This window comes from Sminthopsis crassicaudata, chromosome X (genome assembly GCF_048593235.1).
Source record: "Sminthopsis crassicaudata isolate SCR6 chromosome X, ASM4859323v1, whole genome shotgun sequence".
In the NCBI taxonomy this organism is placed as follows: domain Eukaryota; kingdom Metazoa; phylum Chordata; class Mammalia; order Dasyuromorphia; family Dasyuridae; genus Sminthopsis; species Sminthopsis crassicaudata.
Window position 1 is genome coordinate 17,985,542 of NC_133623.1, and position 20,594 is coordinate 18,006,135.

Below are 20,594 nucleotides of genomic sequence, written 5' to 3' on the forward strand. Positions count from 1 at the left end.
CCTTGAACAAAGACTGCACAAATCCAGAGAGCTGAGCTGAACCTTGAACAAAGACTGCACAAAAAAGGGAGCAAGAAGGCTGTTGGTGTAGAGTATACACATTCAGGAGATTCTGGAACCAAGTTAAATGTATAACAACCTCTTACTTTTCTACATCCTACTAACTCTAAATTACTAAAGGGCCACTTTTTAGATTCCATGTGATCCTAGATATAAAAATGGAAAGGCCTCATGGGACACAACACAACCCCTCCCGACATTTAACAGTCAAGTAAATCATGGCCCAGGGAAACTCTATATTCTTCATAAAATTCAACTTCACCAGTACAGAATGAGTGAGGCACTAAGATTATTTGATAGTTGTTCTTAAAGAGACCTCAAGCTTTTAGCAGATGCAAGGCCACTATGAGCCTGCCAAGTCATGTCATAGCCACACAAGCTAATGGCACCTGCATCTCATTAGAGATTAAGTCCCTTCCTATTCTGCCCTTGTCCAACCTCATCTGTAACATCACGATCAGCCCTAGGCACCACAATAACAACACTGTTAAATTGGCCAGTTTCTACCCAGGGACAATCAAAATGGCAAATTCCCTAGAATCTCTACGGCACAAGGCCCAGTTGAAGGAACTAGGCAGACTAATGTTACACTAGAGAAGTGTTAAGATGAGGGGACAAAAAAGGGGTGTTCAACTATCAAGGCATATTAGCTTTATTCTGTTTTGGCCCAGAGGGCAGAATCAGGAGCTAGATGAGCAGAAGCTGCAAAGACACAAAAAAGTATTAAGTTTCATATCTCAGGGGTTGGGGGGGGGTTGATAACAATTATAGTTATAAATTATAGCTAAAAGAGAGGCATATTTTTATTTATAAAACACATGCATGGGTAATTTTTTCAGCACTGACCCTTGCAAAATCTTCTGTTCCAAATTTTTCCCTCCTTCCCCCCACCCCCTCCCCTAGATGTCAGGTAATCCAATATATGTTAAATTCAATATGTGTATGCATATTTATACAGTTATCTTGCTGCACAAGAAAAATTGGATGTAGAAAGAAAAAAACAAACCTGAGAAGGAAAACAAAAATGCAAGCAAACAATAATAGAAAGCATGATAATGCTTTGTGGTCCACACTCAATTCCCACAGTTCTCTCTCTGGGTGTAGATGACTCTTCATTACTGAACAACTGTAAGTGGTTTGAATCAAGGAATGGATAATTTTGATTATATTAAGTTAAAAAGGTTGTTTTTTTTTGTTTTTTTTAACAAACAAAACCAATGCAGACAAGATTAGAAAGGAAATAAACTGGGGAAAAAATTTATATTCAAGAGGTCTGATAAAGTCTTCATTTCTAAAATATATAAAGAACTGACTCAAATTTAAAAGAATCCAAGCCATTCTCCAATTGATAAATGGTCAAAGGATATGAACAGATATATTTTCAGATAAAGAAATTGAAACCATTTCTAGTCATATGAAAAGATGCTCTAAATCACGATTGATCAGAGAAATGAAAATTAAGACAACTCTGAGGTACCACTACATACCTCTCAGACTGGCTAAGATGACAGGAAAAGTTAATGACAAATGTTGGAGGGGATGTGGGAAAACTGGGACACTAATACATTGTTGGTGGGGTTGTGAATTGATTCAACCATTCTGGAGAGCAATTTGGAACTATGCCCAAAGGGCTATCAAACTGTGCAACCCCTTTGATCCAGCAGTGTTTCTACTGAACTTATATTCCAAAGAGATCTTAAAGGAGGGAAAGGGATCTGTATGTGCAAGAATGTTTGTGGCAGCCCTTTTTGTGGTGGCCAAAAACTGGAAACTGAGTGGATGCCCATCAGTTGGAGAATGCCTGAATAAATTGTGGTATATGAATATTATGGAATATTATTGTTCTGTAAGAAATGACCAGCAGGATGAATACAGAGAGGCTTGGACAGACTTACAGGAACTGATGCTCGGTAAAATGAGCAGAACCAAGAGATCATTGTACAGGGCAACAGCAAGATTATACAATGAACGATTCTGATGTACGTGGCTCTCTTCAACAATGAGGTGATTCAGGCCAAGTCCCATGATCTTGTGATGGAGAGAGCCATATACCCGCCGCCAGAGAGAGGACAGTGGGAACTGAGTATGGATCACAACATAGAATTTTCACTCCTTTTACTGTTGTTTAAATGCATTTTGTTTTCTTCAACATTTTTTCCCTTTTGGTCTGACTCTTATTGTGCAGTATAACTGTGGAAATATGTGTAGAAGATTTGCACATGTTTAACATATACTGGATTACTTGCCATCTAGGGAAAGGGGTGAGGAGAAGGCGGAGAGGGGGGGATTTAGAACACAAAGTTTTGCTAGGGTAAATGTTGAAAATTATGCACATATTTCAAAAATAAAAAGCTTTAATAATTTTTTAAAAAGATTATTCTACTTGGCATAATATTTCCTTATTATTCTAGTTTAGGGAGGCCTATAACCACATAATGCATGATATCAATATATTAGTTCAATTGCACAGTCCTTACTTATTTCCTTGTCTTTTTCTAAAGAGGCAGTGTGGTAGAGGGGCCAGCACATTTGATTTAGAGTCAAGAAGACTTGGCTTCAAACTACATCTCTGGTACTTCTTTTGGTCAACCATGACCAACTCACCTTTAAGCCCCAATTTTACCTCCAAAAGGAGATTAATAAAATAGTCATTATCATACTTTGTTAAATGGGTTCTGTTATCTTCCAACTTGCAACTCGTTTTGCAGGTGACAAAATGAGTCCCTTTCTCATAGGCTGTTGTAAGGTCCAAATGAGATAATGATAGAAGGCCTTGGGCAAACTTTCAAGTGCTAAATAAATAGCTGCTACTATTTTTCTAAGATTTGAGCTACAACCATTAATTTCTATTTCCTCCCTGGAAATCCAACTTGGATACAGTGCTGTGTCACTGTATACTTACAAACCACATGGTGTAACCCAGTACTTACAACAGCCACAGACAAAAGCTAATGAAGGTAGCACACCCATTTTACAGATGAGAAGTGGAGATTTATGGAGGGTAAGTCAAATATTAACTGGCAAAAGACTCAGGAGACTGGAGCCCAGATTTCCTGACTCCAAATCCACTTTGGGTGTCTTTTTCCTCTCTACACCAAGTCACCTCTCTGAAGCCTACTGTCCTCTATCTTTATTAAGGCTTCTATACAAGTTCCTTGATTTAAGCAGGGACCTATATTCTCATATTTCTTTTGTTACCTTTCTTTACTAATTCATAATATTCACACTTAAGTCTGTACAAATATTTTTTCATCAGTGCTATTTACTTTAATGAAATTGTAGAGCCATGACCAACTGAAATATCTGTCTTCAAGTTATTCCAGCTCATTTTTACAGCACCCTGGAAGAAGAAAATGGACCAAATAAATGCCACTTGTTATTGTTGTCACAAGGTTAGGAGGCCAGATTCACCAGACCACTTGAGAAAGCGGACAGAGAAGCAATAGGACCAAGTAATTGATTGCCCCAGAACAATGTGCCTTCTTAGTGAGCTCCTGCCACAGGTTTGTGGGAGGCAGAAAATAGGGTCCTCTGGCTCCCACATTTCAGATACAAGAGAAAATGAATACAATTATACAGTTTCCCCCATCTTTGGAGACACAAGGCCTTTTTTTAAATTTCCTTTTTGTCCCTCAGCACTTAGCAAAGTTATCATTGAAAAACCACAGGTATTAAACTGTCCTGCCTTCTTAAAGAGAAAAGCCGGGGACCGCCCCAAAGCAAAGACACAAAGCCATGAGCAAGATGAATGATTGCCCTTCTCAGCAGAGGTCAGCTTCTGAGTTAGCAAAGAAGACAACAATAAAACCACTTGGGGAAGAATTCACTTTAGAAAACCAATGGTCTTCAGCTCTTATTTTGTTGGGCTGGGGGTTGATTTTTTTTTTTTTCCCTTTTCAAATCACTAATGAAAAGGATGAGATGTTTTGATTCACAACTTTCCCAAGTTCCCAAGTTACTCTAGTGGGAAAAGTCTCAAGTGGAGTTGTCTTATTATGCTACCTCTGCCACTGAGAGCATCAGCTATTCAGTCATTTCAGCACCAAAAGCCTTCACTGAGATTTGAGGGGCCTAATAACCCTAATAACAGGATGAGATACATTGTCCTTGAACTGGATGTCTATGGGGTCATCTAAAAAGAAATTTCGATTTTTTACAAATTAAGGGGAACAAGTGAACTGAGAAAGTGAAATTAAGGGAACATTCATACTGTTAGGAAAGCAGTCTAGACAATCAACGGGCATGACCAGACAAGGTGGGTATTATATAGGGCTGAGAGTATATGCAGGTTTTCCTGTTGCTTGCCCTAAGGGTTTACTAGAGGAAGCAAGGATAGGTGGGATAGGCCTCCAAAAGGAGATTAATAAAATAGTCATCATCATACTTTGTTAAATGGGTTCTGTTATCTTCCATCTTTGCTGCTTTAAAAACTAAAATTACAGTACCATAAATGGGCATTCAGAACATCTGCCTTCCCAAGCCCCACTGTTTTGTTCTAACACTGCAACCATGCAGTTCTATTTCTAACTGTTAACCAGGCCTGAATTTCCCACCTTTTGCTTTTCTCATTCAATGAAGATGATTTTCATTTTCAAATACTTTTATATATATATATATAGCCATGTTTCCATAACAGAAAGAGATTAAATACTGAACCCCTTTGGTAACATTCTTCATCTTGGCTTCATCATCACCATTCCTCCTCTCTCATTCTTTCCTGTTTCCCACCATTCCCTGCTCTGGTACATGCTCTATACTTTTTTTTGCCCTTCTGCTGTACTCCAAACACTCAGTCTACTCTTCAGAACTCCCACATCCTTCAGGGTCCTTGTCTGCATGAGAATAAGTGCCAACCAAGGTGATCACGACAATCAGTTATCCCTTTAAGGAAGAAGTTCTCAGGAAGTGGGCACTGCTAAATCCTTTAGAGAAGTACTCTGGATTTAAACAAGGTAGCTAATGGGCATTCAGAAGGTTAAAAAGTGAGTCTGCATCATTTAAGATATTGAGGGGAGAACAGTTAACTGACAAATTCACAAGGTACTTGTTGTAAGTTGGAATCTGATGACCATATGTAGTTTTTTCTAATTGGTAATTGTTTGTCCCCAGTGTGTTTCACATATCCTGTGTTTGTAAAATGGATTGTTTTCTTTGAAGGCCTATCAACTCTGGAAGATTACTACTTTAAAATGATAATTTAGAAAGATCTGGGTGTCTCTTCTTTTCAGGAAGTGACTTGAAGCAGAATAAGATGATTAAAAAGGTAGCTGACGAAAAGTTTTCCCAGGTTTTCTTCTGTGGATGATTTTACTATGAATCTTCCAAAGAAAAAAATCATATCATATATGAAATATTTATACATCGGCAAAGATGCCAATGGACATTTGACATAAAAAAGTAATGCAAACCCAAGGGTCCTGTGTCCTAATAATGTTAGTATTTGCAGAGAGAGAAAGAGGGGAGAGAGCTGTCTTTGAAGTCCATCTTCATGAAGTTAATTCTGTTTCAAATTGGCTCAGGAAAAAAAATTAATATTAAAAATTTGACTTTAGTAGGTTTTTTTAATTCAAGTCAAATACGCGAAAATCATATTGATAAAATTTGAATCAGTATGGTGGATACATTAAGCTTTTATCAGCAATCCTCATGAAACATTCTTGTTTACTCACTTAAATAATACATTGAAGCTCTGTTGAAACTATCTAAAAACACACTCTACTCTAGGAAGGGAAAGCTCTTGAGAAGCTAAGATTTTCCCAGAGTAGAATCCCTCCCCAGCTTGTTGCCTCAGGCTGGCACTGGGCATCTACTAGAAGGGCGGCATTTTCAACTGGATGGATCTCAACTCTAGAGCTTAGAAGGGCTCATTTTCTGAGCCTCAGTGGCAATACGGTACAAGGAAGAATACACTACATCGAGAGGAAGAGGATTTGGCTTCACATGCTGGCCCTGCATTTCCATCCCAATTTTGTGATCCTGAAAAAAAAAAAAAAGCACTGAAACTCTCTAGACATTAATTTCCTATTCTAAAAATACAGAAATCTAATAAGATGATTCCAACAGAATCTCTTTCCACCTCTAAATATCTGAATCTAAAGCTAAATCTCTAAATTCCACCATGCCACAGAAAAGAAATTTATACCCAACCGTTCTCTTTGTTCCATGTAGACTCTCTGACTCTCCTGAGGGGGTACAGAAAACACCTTTCAGTGTCTTACCATTCCCAGGGATTCCTTAAGGAGATTTCTTTTTCTAATTAGACGTACCAGGCCCACATTGCCCTTCCATGTTTGTGGCAAAAAGCTTCCTAATTTTGAATCTGGGAAGACAGGGTAAATCCTATAGGGTGTGTGGGGAGTGTGTTGGGGAAGTGCAATGGAAATGGTTTTATCTTCCTTCTCTTCATCTCCTGTCCCTTGTATTCATCTCCTCTACCTCAGTTGGGAGAAGCAGGGTTTGGATGAGAGAACAATAGACCTGAAACTTGGTGGGTGGGCAATATGGATAATAGAAAGAGTCATTAAAGGTGAGGAAGTCCAAGAGTTGCATCCCTCTGAAGCAATTCTTAATCCACCAGTAAGGCCAATCTGCATTATTTTCTATAAGGAAGTAACTGACATTCTCTACCCTTGACTCCATGTACTCAGAAACATGCAAGCTGACTGTCGGGCATAAAGCCAAGATGGCAGAATGAAGCCTGGAAGCTGCTCAAGCTCTCCCAGGATCCCTTGAAAACTACATGAAACCAAGCTTCTGAATAGAGTCTGATGGAATGAAACCACTCTCCAGGTCAAGACAGAATGGAAAGACTTCAAGAAAGATCAGTCTCACTGGGGTGAAAAGTGTTCAGCCCAGCTCAGAGGGAGTCTGGGAAAGCCTGTGAGAGGGTCTTAAACACAGCAGATCAACAGCTGAGACGCTCAGTCCTGGCTCAATAGAGGAGCAGACCAGTGGGGCAGCCTACAGGCACAGATCAGTAGGCAAAATCTGGGAAACTGGGCTGTTTCCTAAACAGAGCAGACAAAGATACCCCTAAACACACAAGGGGCCCCTCTGCTCAAAGCCAAAGCTCAGAGCTGCACGGGAAGCTTGGCAGAAGCACAACTCTACCTTAAAAGTAAAAAGAAGAAACAAGCAAGTTACTAATATCTCTTGATACAGAGGGACCGTAGAAAATCTCCATGGCTGATTCACTTTCAAACATCAGCTAAGGAACCCTCAGGTGTTCCTCAATGGAACAATGTCACATTGCCATCACAAGAATGAGCGACAGCACCAAAACTGACTTAGTAACAACTTGGATATTCTAGACAAGGTAGGCTATTGGGCTCTCAGGGCAGTAAAGAGACACAGAGTTCACCTCCCAGGCAACCTGTAATGACCACTGCCAGAGAGAACCATCGCCTCAGTTACCTCATAACAGGTACTGGTTGGATTTCAGTGCCTTACAAAGCATACCATCAGAAATTCTTCATAACTGCAAGTGTCTAGGCTAAATCACTCCCTATTGAAATTTAATCCAATTTCCCCTTGTTTGGTCAGTGCTCCTCACCTTCACACTCACAGAAGCTTCGAGAAGCTTGTTTACCTAGAGAGTTCCTATTCATCAAAATAGTGGCTGTAAGATGAAAGCTTGCTCAGGTTGTGTCTGTGCATTGCCCGAGACTAACAGAATCATAAGAAATCAGATGGCTGGCATTTCAGCACATGCTAATTAGATGAAGGAAAGGAGTAACTGTGTGACTCCAACATCTACATGGAAAAAAATCATTCCAAAGTCAGTGGCTTCCAGCAATTTGGCTCACATCATCATCAACATTTTCACCTGCCTTCAGCCTTGCCAAGCTTAAATGAGAGACCATATCTTGATTTCATAGGATCTAACTTTGTTCTGAGAATCAGATCAAGACTTACAGTGGTGTGCAAATTAAGGCCAAAATTAACCCATGACAATTTAACGACATACAATAATCCATACCAATTACATATGTGGGTCGATGTTTCATCTGCAGTATGCCTTCCTTTTTTCTACAGTCTCTTTCATACAAGTAGTCCTTGACTTCACAAAATTTGGACGTCTTTGATTTTTCCTTATGAAATCATAATTTGATCATGTTGGACGTTAAATATACCTTTGACGAATGGTCCATTTTTCCAAGTCTAGTTTTGATTAGAGCCCATGTGTTATTCAGTCGTTTGCAGTCAGAGGTGATTCTCCAAGACGCCATGTTGGGGTTTTCTAAGCAAACGTACTAGAGTAGTTTGGCATTTCCTTCTCCAGATCACTTTACAGATGAGGAAACTAAAGAAAGAGGTAGGTGACTTGCCCAGCATCACCCAGCTAGGAAATATCTAAGTCCAAATTTGAACTCAGATAATGCTGATTCCAAACATGGCACTCTATCCACTGCAGCACCACCTCACTGCTCTTAGAACTCACTGTTTTTTCCCAAAAACATTTAAATCAGTTAAGTCCCCAGGCCACTGAAGCACGTTTATCTCTACAGCTTGGATCAATTATTCAACTTACTGTTGCATGATCCAAGGCTGTGTTGCAGCATTCTATCCCCACTAGGAAATTCCTGTAATTCAAAAAGAATTCTGCTTCTAATCACAGCAATATTTTCATGAGAGGGCATCATTCCTTCCCTGATAAGGACAAGACCCCCAGGCCCACCAAAAGTTTTAGAAAATCCCCTGAACTTTTTAGACGGCGAGTGTTTTATAGTCTAAGGAAGATGCCCAGATCTTCCAGCCTCACCTGGACTTCTAACAAATGGCTTTGACATAACCCAGAATGAAAAAGAGAATTTCATTAGTCAAATTTACATTTTGCAAATCTTAAAGAATGAAGTCTTTGTATTGTCCCTACAAAGGCAGGTATTTCTTCCTCATGCCCATCATTAACAGTTCTTCTTCTGACCTTCCAGCAGGCAGGTCTTTGTGGAGGTTTCTGCATCTTTTCAGAGGATTAACTGAGCCATTTTCCAACAAGAGTTTTTCAGCTCTTGATACTACTTTAATTTCACTTTTCTGTTTTTATGTGCAGTTATAATTCTGTGGTGGTCCTGAATGATTTTTGAAATACTTTCTGTCCTCCCCACCACGAGAAGCTACAATATATCTAAATGATCATTGAAATGTCTACTCTTTAAGAGCTTCCATTTTTGTATATTTCCTTAAAATATTGGCCTTTCTTAAAAACCTCTGCACTATTTTTAAGTGGAACAATGAAACACATGCACATCACAAAATCCAGCACTCAACAGATAGTGAACAAAGATGGGGAAAGCAGCCAAATCTGGATTAAGATCTGGTAATGATCTAGCCAATATTAGAGTTCTTTCTGAATCACTTTAGTTGCCTTCTAAGTACAGAGGCATGACCATCACTGTCACCAAATGGAATCACATCATAAAGATCACTTGTCTCAAGTAATTCACACACCACTGGAGCTCTTCATAGAAATGTGACCAACAACCATGGAGAAATACTCAGGTGAGACTGAAAACCCAGTGTTACTTTTGACAAGTCATTTCTGCTGGTGTCACAGGATTTCAGTATCACAGGGACATAGTCCTTGTTATCACAGGGGGACCAAACCATAGATAGGGCCAGTACATTCAATTTGGCATGAACTTTTAGTAAACAGTTCTTGTGAGCTAGTACGTACTGGCCCTATGTATGCCAAATTGTTTGTGGAGATGTGAATGGATCCAACCATAATAGAGAGCAATTTGGACCTACATGCAAAGGACTACCAAACTGTACATACCCTTTGACCCACCACTGTATCTACTGGGTCTGTATCCCAAAGAGATCTTAAAGAAGGGAAAGGGACCTGTGTGTGCCAAAATGTTTGCAGCAGCCCTTTTTGTAGTGGCTAGAAACTGGAAAATGAATGGATGTCCATCAATTGGAGAATGGTTGGGTAAATTATGGTATATGAAGATTATGGAATATTATTGTTCTGTGAGAAACGACCAGCAGGATGATTTCAGAGAGGCCTGGAGAGACTTACAGGAACTGATGCTGAGTGAAGTAAAAACCAGTACATTGTACAAAGCAACAAGATTATGTAATGATTAACTGCAATGGACTTGGCTCTTTTCAACAACGAGGTGATTCAAGCCAATTCCTTTTTTTAAATAGTTTTTTATTTACAAGATACATGCATGGATAATTTTTCAGCATTGATAATTGCAAAAATTTTTGTCCAATTTTTCCCCTCCTGCCCCGCAGCCCCCCCCTCCAGTTGGCAGGTTGACCAATACACGTTAAATATCTTAAAGTATATGTTAAATGCAAGATATGTATACATATCCATACAGTTATCTTGCTGCACAAGCAGAATCAGACATTGAAATAATGTACAATTAACCTATGAAGGAAATCAAAAATGCAGGCAAACAAAAATAGAGGGATGGGGAATTCTATGTAGTGGTTCACACTCACTTCCCAGAGTTTTTTCCCTGGGTGTAGCTAGTTCAATTCGTTACTGCTCTATTGGAACTGATTTGGTTCATCTCATTGTTGGAGAGGGCCTCGTCCATCAGAATTGATCATCATATAATATTGTTGTTGAAGTGTATAATGATCTCCTGGTCCTGCTCATGTCACTCAGCATCAGTTCATGTAAGTCTCTCCAGGCCTTTCTGAAATCATCCTGCTGGTCATTTCTTACAGAACAATAATATTCCATAACCTTCATATACCATAACTTATTCAGCTATTCTCCAATTGATGGGCATCCGTGTAGTTTCCAGTTTCTGGCCACTACAAAGAGGGCTGCCACACACATTTTTGCACATGTGGGTCCCTTTCCTTTCTTTAAGATCTCTTTAGGATATAAGCCCAGGAGTAGCACACTGAATCAAAGTGGTATGCACAGTTTGATAGCCCTTCAGGCATAGTTCCAAATTGCTCTCCAGAATGGCTGGATGTATTCACAATTCCACCAACAATGTATCAGCGTCCCAGTTTTCCCACATCCCCTCCAACACTCAGCATTATCTTTTCCCGTCATCCTAGCCAATCTGACAGGTGTGTAGTGGTATCTCAGAGTTGTTTTTAATTTACATTTCTCTAATTAATAATGACTGATTTAAGCCAATTCTAATAGACTTGTGATGAAGAGAATCATCTGCATCCAGAGCTAAGTCTATGGGGACTGAATGTGGATCATACATAGTATTTTCACTTTTCTGTTTTTGTAATTTGCTTGCTTGTGTTTTTCTTTCTCATTTTTCTCACTTTTGATCTTATTTTTCTTGTGCAGCATGATAAATGTGGACATATGTTAGAGAAGAATTGCACGTGTTTAACCTATATGGCATTGCTTGCTGTCTAAGGGAGGGGGAGAAAGGGAGAAAAATTTGAAACACAAGGTTTTACAAGGGTTAATGTTGAAAAATTATCCATGCATGTTTTGAAAATAAAAAGCTTTAACTAAAAAAATGAATGTTGAAAACTATCTTTACGGCTATTTGAAAAAATATAATACCATTAAAAAATACATCACAACAAAAAAAATTTTTTTTTAAAGTTTAAGCCAAGAATTTACAGCATGGAAATCAGCAGATCAGTGTTCGAATTTCTCTTTTGTTGACTGTCTAAACTTGAGAAACTAATGTAGTAACACAAATTAAACTTCAAAGGGTGTCACGTGTACATTTTTTTCCCAGAGGGTCAATTGTTAAACACCCCTGGATGACAGAATCAGATTCTGAGCTGGGAAAGAGCTGAGATGAACCTGAAGCCCCTTATTCTACAGAGAGGGAAACTGAGACCTAAAAGAAGTGACTTACCCAAGGTTGCAGAGGCATCAAGTATCAGAGCTAGGATTCAAATCCAAGTCTTCTGAGCTCTTTCCACTGCAGAAATCAAAATGAAGAGAAAGAAAGTCCATTTGCCACATCATATTTTGGCCAAACCACGTATATCTGTCCACACAAGAGAAGAAAGAAAATAAAACAAAATGAATGGTTTTTACAAAATAGTGAAATCCATTTGACAGTAACTGAAATGGCATTTTCCAGGTGGAGTTGGAAGGGGGTCTAGACTAATAATTCCACCAGATTTTCACTGATGCAGGTCTGTAATTCACCTGAAACTTATCTTAGAGTTGCCTTTGGCACTCTCTGAGTGGTTAAATGCCTTACCCAGAGTCCCATACCTTTATGTTAAAGATAACAGTTGAACTCAGGTCTTGCTGATTCCAAAACATTTATCCAACTAAACCACAGGGTTCTTAAATGGCCCTTTGCTGAGCAAAAGCACTTATGCAGCTCACATGGGGGAAAGTCCAGACAATCTGAGCTCATCTTGGGTATTTATTTCTCTCCACAGTATATTACTGCAACATATTTGGTTTACACCTTGCTTGTGCATCAAACGTGAATGTTTGAAGGCCAAATCAGGGTCCTTTTCCCTAGGCACAATTGAATTGCACAGAAAAATTCTCCATGCAAATTTCTAGGGGCAACTGCCTTGTGCCTTTATTTGTCCACCTGTCTCTCCTCTTGAGGCTGCAAGCATTCAATTTGAGAAGCAATTCAATTATACTTGACTTCTTAGAGTTTAACACAATTGTGCTTGATATTTTGAATGGAATTCAGTTGTACTCCAAAAAGTCAAACAGAACACATTTTCACTTGAATAATGTTAAACGGAATTTAATTGCAGGTCCAATGTAAGAGGAGATCCCTGGTTTCTCTTTCTCTCTATGGAGTTCCATATTCAGTGGGGATAAAATTCATACTCCTGAGAAACAGGCAGGCTAACAGGCCATTGGAGCTGTATAGATCTAGGATCTTATGGTTACTCCTATTCAAATAATGGCTACATATATTATAGTAACTTATAATGAAATAATAATATAAAAATAACATTTATATAGCATTTTTCAAAGTTTGCAAAATACTTTACAAATATCACCTCATTCCAGCCTCAACAGCCCCATGATACATGTACCATGTTATCTTGCTTATTTTACCAAGAAATCGAGGTACACAGAGAGCAAGTCAACTGTCTAGGGTCACATAGATATTAATTATTACAGATATTAAATATTAATGAAGGCAACTCCCTCCCCCCTAGATACAACACCGGCCCTAAAGTCAGGAAGACATCTTCCAGAGTTCAATTCTAGCCTCAGAAACTTACTGGCTATGTGATCATGGGCAAGTCACTTAACCCTGTTTGCCTCAGTTTCCTCATTTGTAAAAATGAACTGGAAAAGGAAACGGCCAACCATTCCATGATCTCTGCCAAGAAAACCCCAAGGGAGTGACAAAATGTCAGACATGACTAAAAACGACTGAGTCTTCCTGGATTCACATCTAGCCCTCGTCCTGCTAAGCTGAGAAAGGAAGGTGAGGAGTTTTGCTAGGATCATTGTCGCAACAGTTATAAGTCATAAATGAATTAATGAAAACCAAAAGTGCTAAGTAAGCCCTTATTTTGGGTTAAGTACGATTAAATGCTGAGCGTACAAACACTAAGGCAGCCCCTTCCCTCAAAGGGCCTGCGTTCTCATAGGGGGGCAGGGGCCACTGCTGGGGACTGGGGCAAAGGAGAGTTGACCAACACTCTCCTTCCTGGAACAAGGGCAGATTGGCCTAGGGAGCAGAAATGGAAGAGAAGACAAGGGTAACCCTGTGTCTTGAGAAGATGGCTGAGGAGTCTGAGGTAAACTAAAACATTGCTGGGGATCACCCAAAGTAGAATACAGGAGAAGAACTGACCAACTAAGAAAGCATAGGACTTAGCACTAAATTCAAGAGATGAAAGGATCAGAAGCTCCAGGGCTTGGTTCCTGACTGGAAGAAGAAAAGAGCCAAGTCATGGCCAGCTTCAACAATGTGCCAGCTCATTTCTAAAGTACCCAGGGAAAGCTTTTCTTTCTTATAACTTTGACTGCTTTACATAACAATAATTTAAAAACTTTAAACACAAGTTATTTTTCCTTCTAAAACAGCTGCAAACACTCATATTTACAGGAAGATATGATTTAATTTCACAGTGCTCTTTAAAAAACACCCAATTTAAAAATTAATCTGAACATTTATAGGATAATTTCTCTCAGGCAGTATGTACACACTGAGTGGAGCTGGCAGGTAAGAAAAGGGAATTTGGTCAAACAATTTGTATTTTTGTCTTTTCTTTGGCTCTACAGAATGGCAAGTAGCCTCCTTGCCTCAAGTTTTCATTAAGTGCCTACCATGAGAAAGAATCCTGCTTGCTGTAGCAAATCTTGTTAATAGGAGAAATGATTCCATACCCAATAGCTGGATATCAAGTAGACTGACCTTCATCTCCCTGTTGCCTACGCTCTCTGACATCATCAGAGGATAGAACTGAGCCATCAGCATTGCCTTTACTGGAAGCTGCAGTTGGGACTCCCCCTGATGAGAGAAATTGAGGAATCAAGGCCTGCAGAAGGAAAAAAAAAACAAAAACACGTGTAAGTCATCGATTGACCAAGCCTTAAGGCTGATCACGGAAAGATTGAATGGGCCTGTGAACGTTTACGTCCTCCAGTTGTAATTCCATTCACCAAGGTCCATTACATACAAACGATGTGTCGGGCACTTAGCTAGACACCAGCAACACAACATTATAACAATGAAAAATATTCACAATCCTCAAGGAGTTGATATTGTCCTGGAAAGTGCATATAAATAAACAGATAGGTGAATGAAATAAAGTGAGAAGGAAGAGAACCACCCAACTATGTGGATTTGAGCAGAGTTTTGGTAGAAGTGAGTTCCCCAAATGAAGTCTTGAATGACACCGGTGTTTGAAGGATACAGGTATGTCCTGTGCAAAATGGCAACTAGAAATGGAACCCAGAGCAAGGAAACAACAAAGGTGGGCGGCACAGGAAGCTAATGTAAGAACGGCAAGTCTGGGAAGGTTGATGGAAGCCTGACAGTAAACGGCTTCTAAATGTCATCTTGGGGACTGAAATTGCATCCTATGGCCAATAGTGAGAAATCCTGAACATTTCTCCAATGGGTAGTGATGCAGTCAGCTTTTGGGCACAATTATTTTGGGGGCTTCACAGAAGGTGGACTGGAGAGGCAAGAGACTGGAGAAAGCAAGATGACCAAATAGGAAGCTATTGCAACAGTTCAGGTTAGAGGTGATGGGGACAAGAACCATGGTGGGGGCCATGGAAATGCTGCAAAGGACACAAATGGTGGTGTAGAATTAGAATCTACGAGTCTTGGCAATTGGTTAGCTAGAGGAAGTGAAAAGGAGGAAAGAAGCAATGAGGATTGGGAGGTAACAAATTAGCACAATTGGAAAGATGGTAGTACCCAAACCAGACACAAATTCAGAAGGTGCATGTGATATGACTACAGGAAATACTATTGGAGGTAGAGAACAGGACTTGAAGTCTGGAAGATGTGAGTTCAAATCCAGCTTCAGGCACTTCCTAGATATAGGACTTTGGGTCAAATCAACTGACCTCTCTCAGCCTCAGTTTCCTCATCTGTAAAATGAGGATATTGGCAGCATCAATTCCCAGGGTTGTGAAGCTCAAATTAGATAATAAATGCACAGTGCTTCACATGGTGCCTGACACACAGCGGTACACAAAGTTTAGCTATTATTATTGTTGTTGTAAAGATCAAATGAAATAACATTGGTAGAAAGCTCTGTAAGCGTTTAATTTCTATACAAATGCTAATTACCATGATGATTAGTATGATTCCATGCAATAAGCAATCACTTCACCCTGTCTGCCTCAGTTTCCTCATACAAGCCTGGAGCTTGAGAACGAGGTGACAACTGCCTGTATCCATATGGGACTCACCGACATAAAGAGTATAATTAAGCCCATGAGAGTATATGGGATCACCAAAAGGGAGGGTTTAGAGAGAGAAGGCAATCCAGGACAGAACCAGGTAAAGATATCTAAGCTAAATGAACAACTCGGTAGTCCAATCAGTTCTCTCTCTTAAAACCCTCTGCCCTCCTGGCTGCTGGGTCCCTCACATGGGTATTGGAGAAAGCCAATTTCAGCCAGCTCTCCAGAGCATCCGGTGCACTGAGCATATGGGAGCCCACTGGCTTCCGGGAGACTGTTCCACTACAATTGCTCTACTCAACTAAAAGAATGGTCATATTAATAGGCGAATATTGGGATTCTCTGCTGTCCTTTCATCTCATCTTTAGAGTTTCCAACAGGTAAAAGGTTTCTTTTTGATATGCAAATAAGAGAGTCCAGAGACAGCATGGGGAGGATCAATGCTCAGGTTCCTGCCATCTCAACATTTACCTTTTAAGGAATCAAATGGGCCCAGTCACCTATAATTTAGGAAACCATTGCCTATAGATGCTCCTAAGTAGCAGCTTGATTTTCTTTAATCATTGGACCACTGGCTTTTTTTTTTTTTTCTTCTAAGTTCCATTTTTCTCTGTAATCTTGCTAGAGCAGAAAGAGAGCTCCAAGGCCCCAAGCACATTTAAAGTCTCAACACAGAACACCCCAAAGTCTATTAAATCTTACAATAACAAGTCCCCAGATGAAAGCAATTAAACTGAAAAGATTTGCAGACAGTACATGTGAATGTCTTTTCCCTGCTTCAAAGGAAAAGCACTCAGGCAGCAAAATAAAAACTAAAGGGGAAAAAAAGAAGACCAAGAGGGTATGCAGTCAACATTTCACACAATGTGAAAGTCCTGGCAACTACAGGCTAGACCTCTAATAAGGAAACATGCCAAAGATTGCATCTTTATGTCACTCTGTACGCTTCCAGCAGGGCCTTGTACTATCCCATTTTGGTGCCAGAGATGGTGCCATAAACCACGGAAGCAAGGGAATGGTGGCCCCACAATGGAGGAACCGTCTTATCCTATGATGGTTTCATTTGTATCTTTAGCACCTGCTACACAGGGTCTGGACCTATAATTTCAAGAGTAGAGGGAACTCCTAGGGGAGGAAATACCCTCCCTAACACCAATCAGCATCTTCTCTGAGATTCAGTCTTATCCAGTTGCCTAAAAGGGTGAAGAGGTGTGGCTTCTGAGCCAGTTTTTTAGCTTCTATTTCATGCTGCTTCTCACAGAAATACTTGTTGGGTCACTTGCTCTGATTTGCCCCATTGCTAGTTCTTTCTGTGAATAATAAAATCATTTTGTATTAATTCTGAACATGGTTTTATTTACTTCTCTGTGAATGAACTGAAGAACATAAGCTCCTTGAGGGAAGGGAGTGTCCCATTCCTTTCTTTATATCCCTAACATTAAGTACATAGTAAGAACTTAATAAATATTTACTGAATTTAGCATGAAAGGAAAAAGGTGGGGAAGAAGCTTGCAAGATATCACTATGGCAATTAGAAAACATTTAATAAACAGGTGACTTAAAAAAAGACAATATAATATGCTGGGCATTTCACATCTGTCTGTCTGCTCGAAGCTAATTTCTAAGAGGTGATAAAGTATGGTCCACCAATGAGTATAATTCAGAAGCTGAATCTGTTATTCAGAACACTGTTTTTTTTTTTAAACAAACCAAAAAAAAAAAAAAAAAGTTTCACTGCCTACTATTTGACATGTGTTGGGGATACAAAGGAGAAAAAGGAAAATTGGCCCCTGTCCTCAAGAAACTTATAATTAATGGGGGGCGGGGGGGAGGAGAAAATATACAAAAGGAAGCTAAAAAGTCCAGGGTGGGGTGAGGGCATGGAAAGAAGAAGACTCTATGGGAAGGGACTGCCATGGGGCCATGATGATGTTGGAGTGGAATCCAAGAAGCAAAGCTGATGGGCAATGAAGAGTCTGTTTGACTGGGAAGTCCTGCTTATAAGGAAGCTTTGGAAGGAGTTTTTGTTCTGCCCTCCAGTTTGCCACTGGTAGAGGCAAAGATTACTGAGGGTGCTCATGAGGCGTCAGTCCCAAAGCTGAAGGATTTCTGACACAATGAGTATCCAAGTGATGAACTTTTCCTAGGGGAACATAATGATGATGAAGCAGAACCCCCAAAATGCAGATGATGAGAATTAAAATGTTTCATGTCTATACGTCTAGCATTTCTGGCTATAGCCTCACCCCACATTTGAACCATCCCTCATAGAAGAGAAAAAGGTTCAAGAAAAACAATAGATACTTTCATCACATTTGCCAGTATGTCTAAAATTCTACTCTAGTGATCCCCCACCTTTCCACCAACAAGAGATAGGTAAAGAGACTTCCCCAGTTGTACTTCAGGTCCAATGTTGACTTTCCAATTAGCTTTTATCTTTTCATTTATACTCTGATAGTCACCATATGTATTTTTCTCCACCTTTTATTTCCTTCCATATCAGTTAATTCTCTCATTTTTCTCTGAATTATTCATATTCATAATTTTCCATCTGAAATGGAATAATATCTAAGAGAAGGATTCAGAGATAAGAGGGGCCTCAAAGATCATCTAGACCAAGCCCCAAAGAAACTGAGGGCCAGAGGGAAGTGCTCTGCACAAATAGTAAGCAGCAGACTATGAATTTGAACCAAGATCTTGTCAATCCAAATCCTTTTGGAGATTCTAGGGCTCGGTGTGTTTTGGGATAAAGAAGAACTATACACAAAATTGATGTCCATGGAGGGGGTGCAAAGTGGCGTGGGGGGGGGGCACTAAAAGAATGAGCAGAATGTTACTGAGAGCTATAAGAACGGGCAGACTTGGGAGAATGGATTAAAAACAAATTAAGCAAAACCAAGAAAGTAATATACCAGATGCCTACCACAATGGAAATGAATAGAATAAAGAACAGTAGCAGCAAAATAAAGAAGTAAGCAAGTAAATTAAGAGATGGATAAGTAAATAAACAAACATATGAATAAAAACATACTATGATTATAATGACCAAGCTTAGTCCTAAAGAAGACATGAGGCTACATACATATTTGTGTATATATTTGTTTATTGATGGTCCACTAGTGTTTGTGTGTGTGTGTGTGTGTGTGTACGTATGTGCATTTCTTTGCAGAGGTGGGGAGTTATGGGCGTAGAATACTTCAAATACTGTCAACTGCTGTAAAAGAGTTAGTTTTGCCTACTCTTTTTTTCTTTCTTATTTTTTATTAGAGGAGAAAGCTCTCTAGCTCCAGAATATCTATGGATATGAAAGAGACATAAATCAACTCAACAATCATTTATTAAGTGCTCATCAAGGTGCCAGACACTTTACTAAACACCAAGGCACTAGCAGTACAAAGAAAAAGTTTTAATTAATGGAGAATTTAATTAATGGAGGAGATAACAGGTAAATAACAAGGTGCAAACAAGATATAAATGGCTTAAACTAGAGGCAATCTCAGTAGGAAATTGTGTTGCCATAGCATATGCTCTCATGCTAATGGCTCTCTCTCTCTCTCAAATGTGTATATACAAATAATATATGTACTGAATTGTATATATATGTCATATATGTTATAGATCTGTAATGTATAAATATCTGCATATTTTTAATTGTGTAGTCCCATATAAGATATATCATTACCTTTTTTTTCCTAAATAGAGCTGGAGAAGAGAGTGCTCAACACAGAGAAATGAGGCACTAGGGAGAGCTTCCTGGTGGCCATCAGGTCACGGCGTAGAGGTGATCTCTTGGCTAAGTCAAAAGGTGCCTCTTCCTCTGAATTTCAATTGAGTCTGCAATGAAGACCTCCCCCAAATTCCAACCCTGATAGTTGAGAGCACTGTGGCACGCGCTGGCAGATCCAGAATGCATGCCAGGAGGCACAAGGTGGAGGCATGTCCTACAAAAATTCTTCCAATGACTTGCCTGGTTATTGGTCTACTCCTGACCCTGATGTGAGCTAGCTATGTGGCTTTGAAGAAGACCATAATTCAAATGGTGCTTCAGACATTTACTTAGCTGTATGACCTTGGGTAAGACACTTAGTTTCCTCACCTGAAAATTGGGAATAATAATCCCTGGAGAATCTACTTCTTAGGGTTGTTAAGAATTTTGAATGAGGGAATATACAAATATACAAAGCACTACAAATAGTTAAAAAAAATTTCAAATTCAGTGTTCATTCTACTACACCACTCTGCCCACTGTAATTTTTAAAGGATCGTATTTGAGACAGAGGTAGAGAACCCAAAGATATGGGACTGTCCCATGGAAAGTCTATCATTAAAAGCAATCAATGAGCATTTATTAAGTGTCTATTATGTGCCAGGTACTTTGGTAAGCACCAAGAGCACAAAGAAAAAGCAAAAACAGCCCCCATTCTCCAGAAGTTCCCAGTTTAATGTAGGAAACAGTTGTGGGAACAGGTATGTTTAAGACACATAAAACACATGTGGGAAGGCTGCCTTAGGCAAGAAGACACCATTAGGTGGGTGAACCACCTCTGGAGCCTTAGGCCCTTGAGTTGTCCTTAAAGGGAAGCTAAGGTTACCAACAGGAGGTGAGGCAAGGAAGGAGAGCATTACAGTTAATCATGGTTCAAAGGTCTGGGAGCAGGAGACACAGTCATGAGTCATAGGAAGTGCAGAAGGCATGGAAGAAAACTGGAAAGAAGAG

At 39.6% G+C, this 20,594-nt stretch overlaps 1 long non-coding RNA gene across 3 annotated transcripts in view; it reads right to left on the reverse strand.

The window, feature by feature from the left end:
• The window catches only part of LOC141548395 (uncharacterized), a 273,611-nt gene that overhangs the window by 238,073 nt on the left and 14,944 nt on the right, over nt 1-20,594 (reverse strand). For all 3 annotated transcript variants that reach the window (XR_012483927.1, XR_012483928.1, XR_012483929.1), the window contains exons 3-4: nt 14,370-14,493; nt 11,868-12,002 (exon numbers count right to left, since the gene is read on the reverse strand). This is a non-coding gene — a long non-coding RNA (uncharacterized LOC141548395). The remainder of the gene's footprint in view (nt 1-11,867; nt 12,003-14,369; nt 14,494-20,594) is intronic.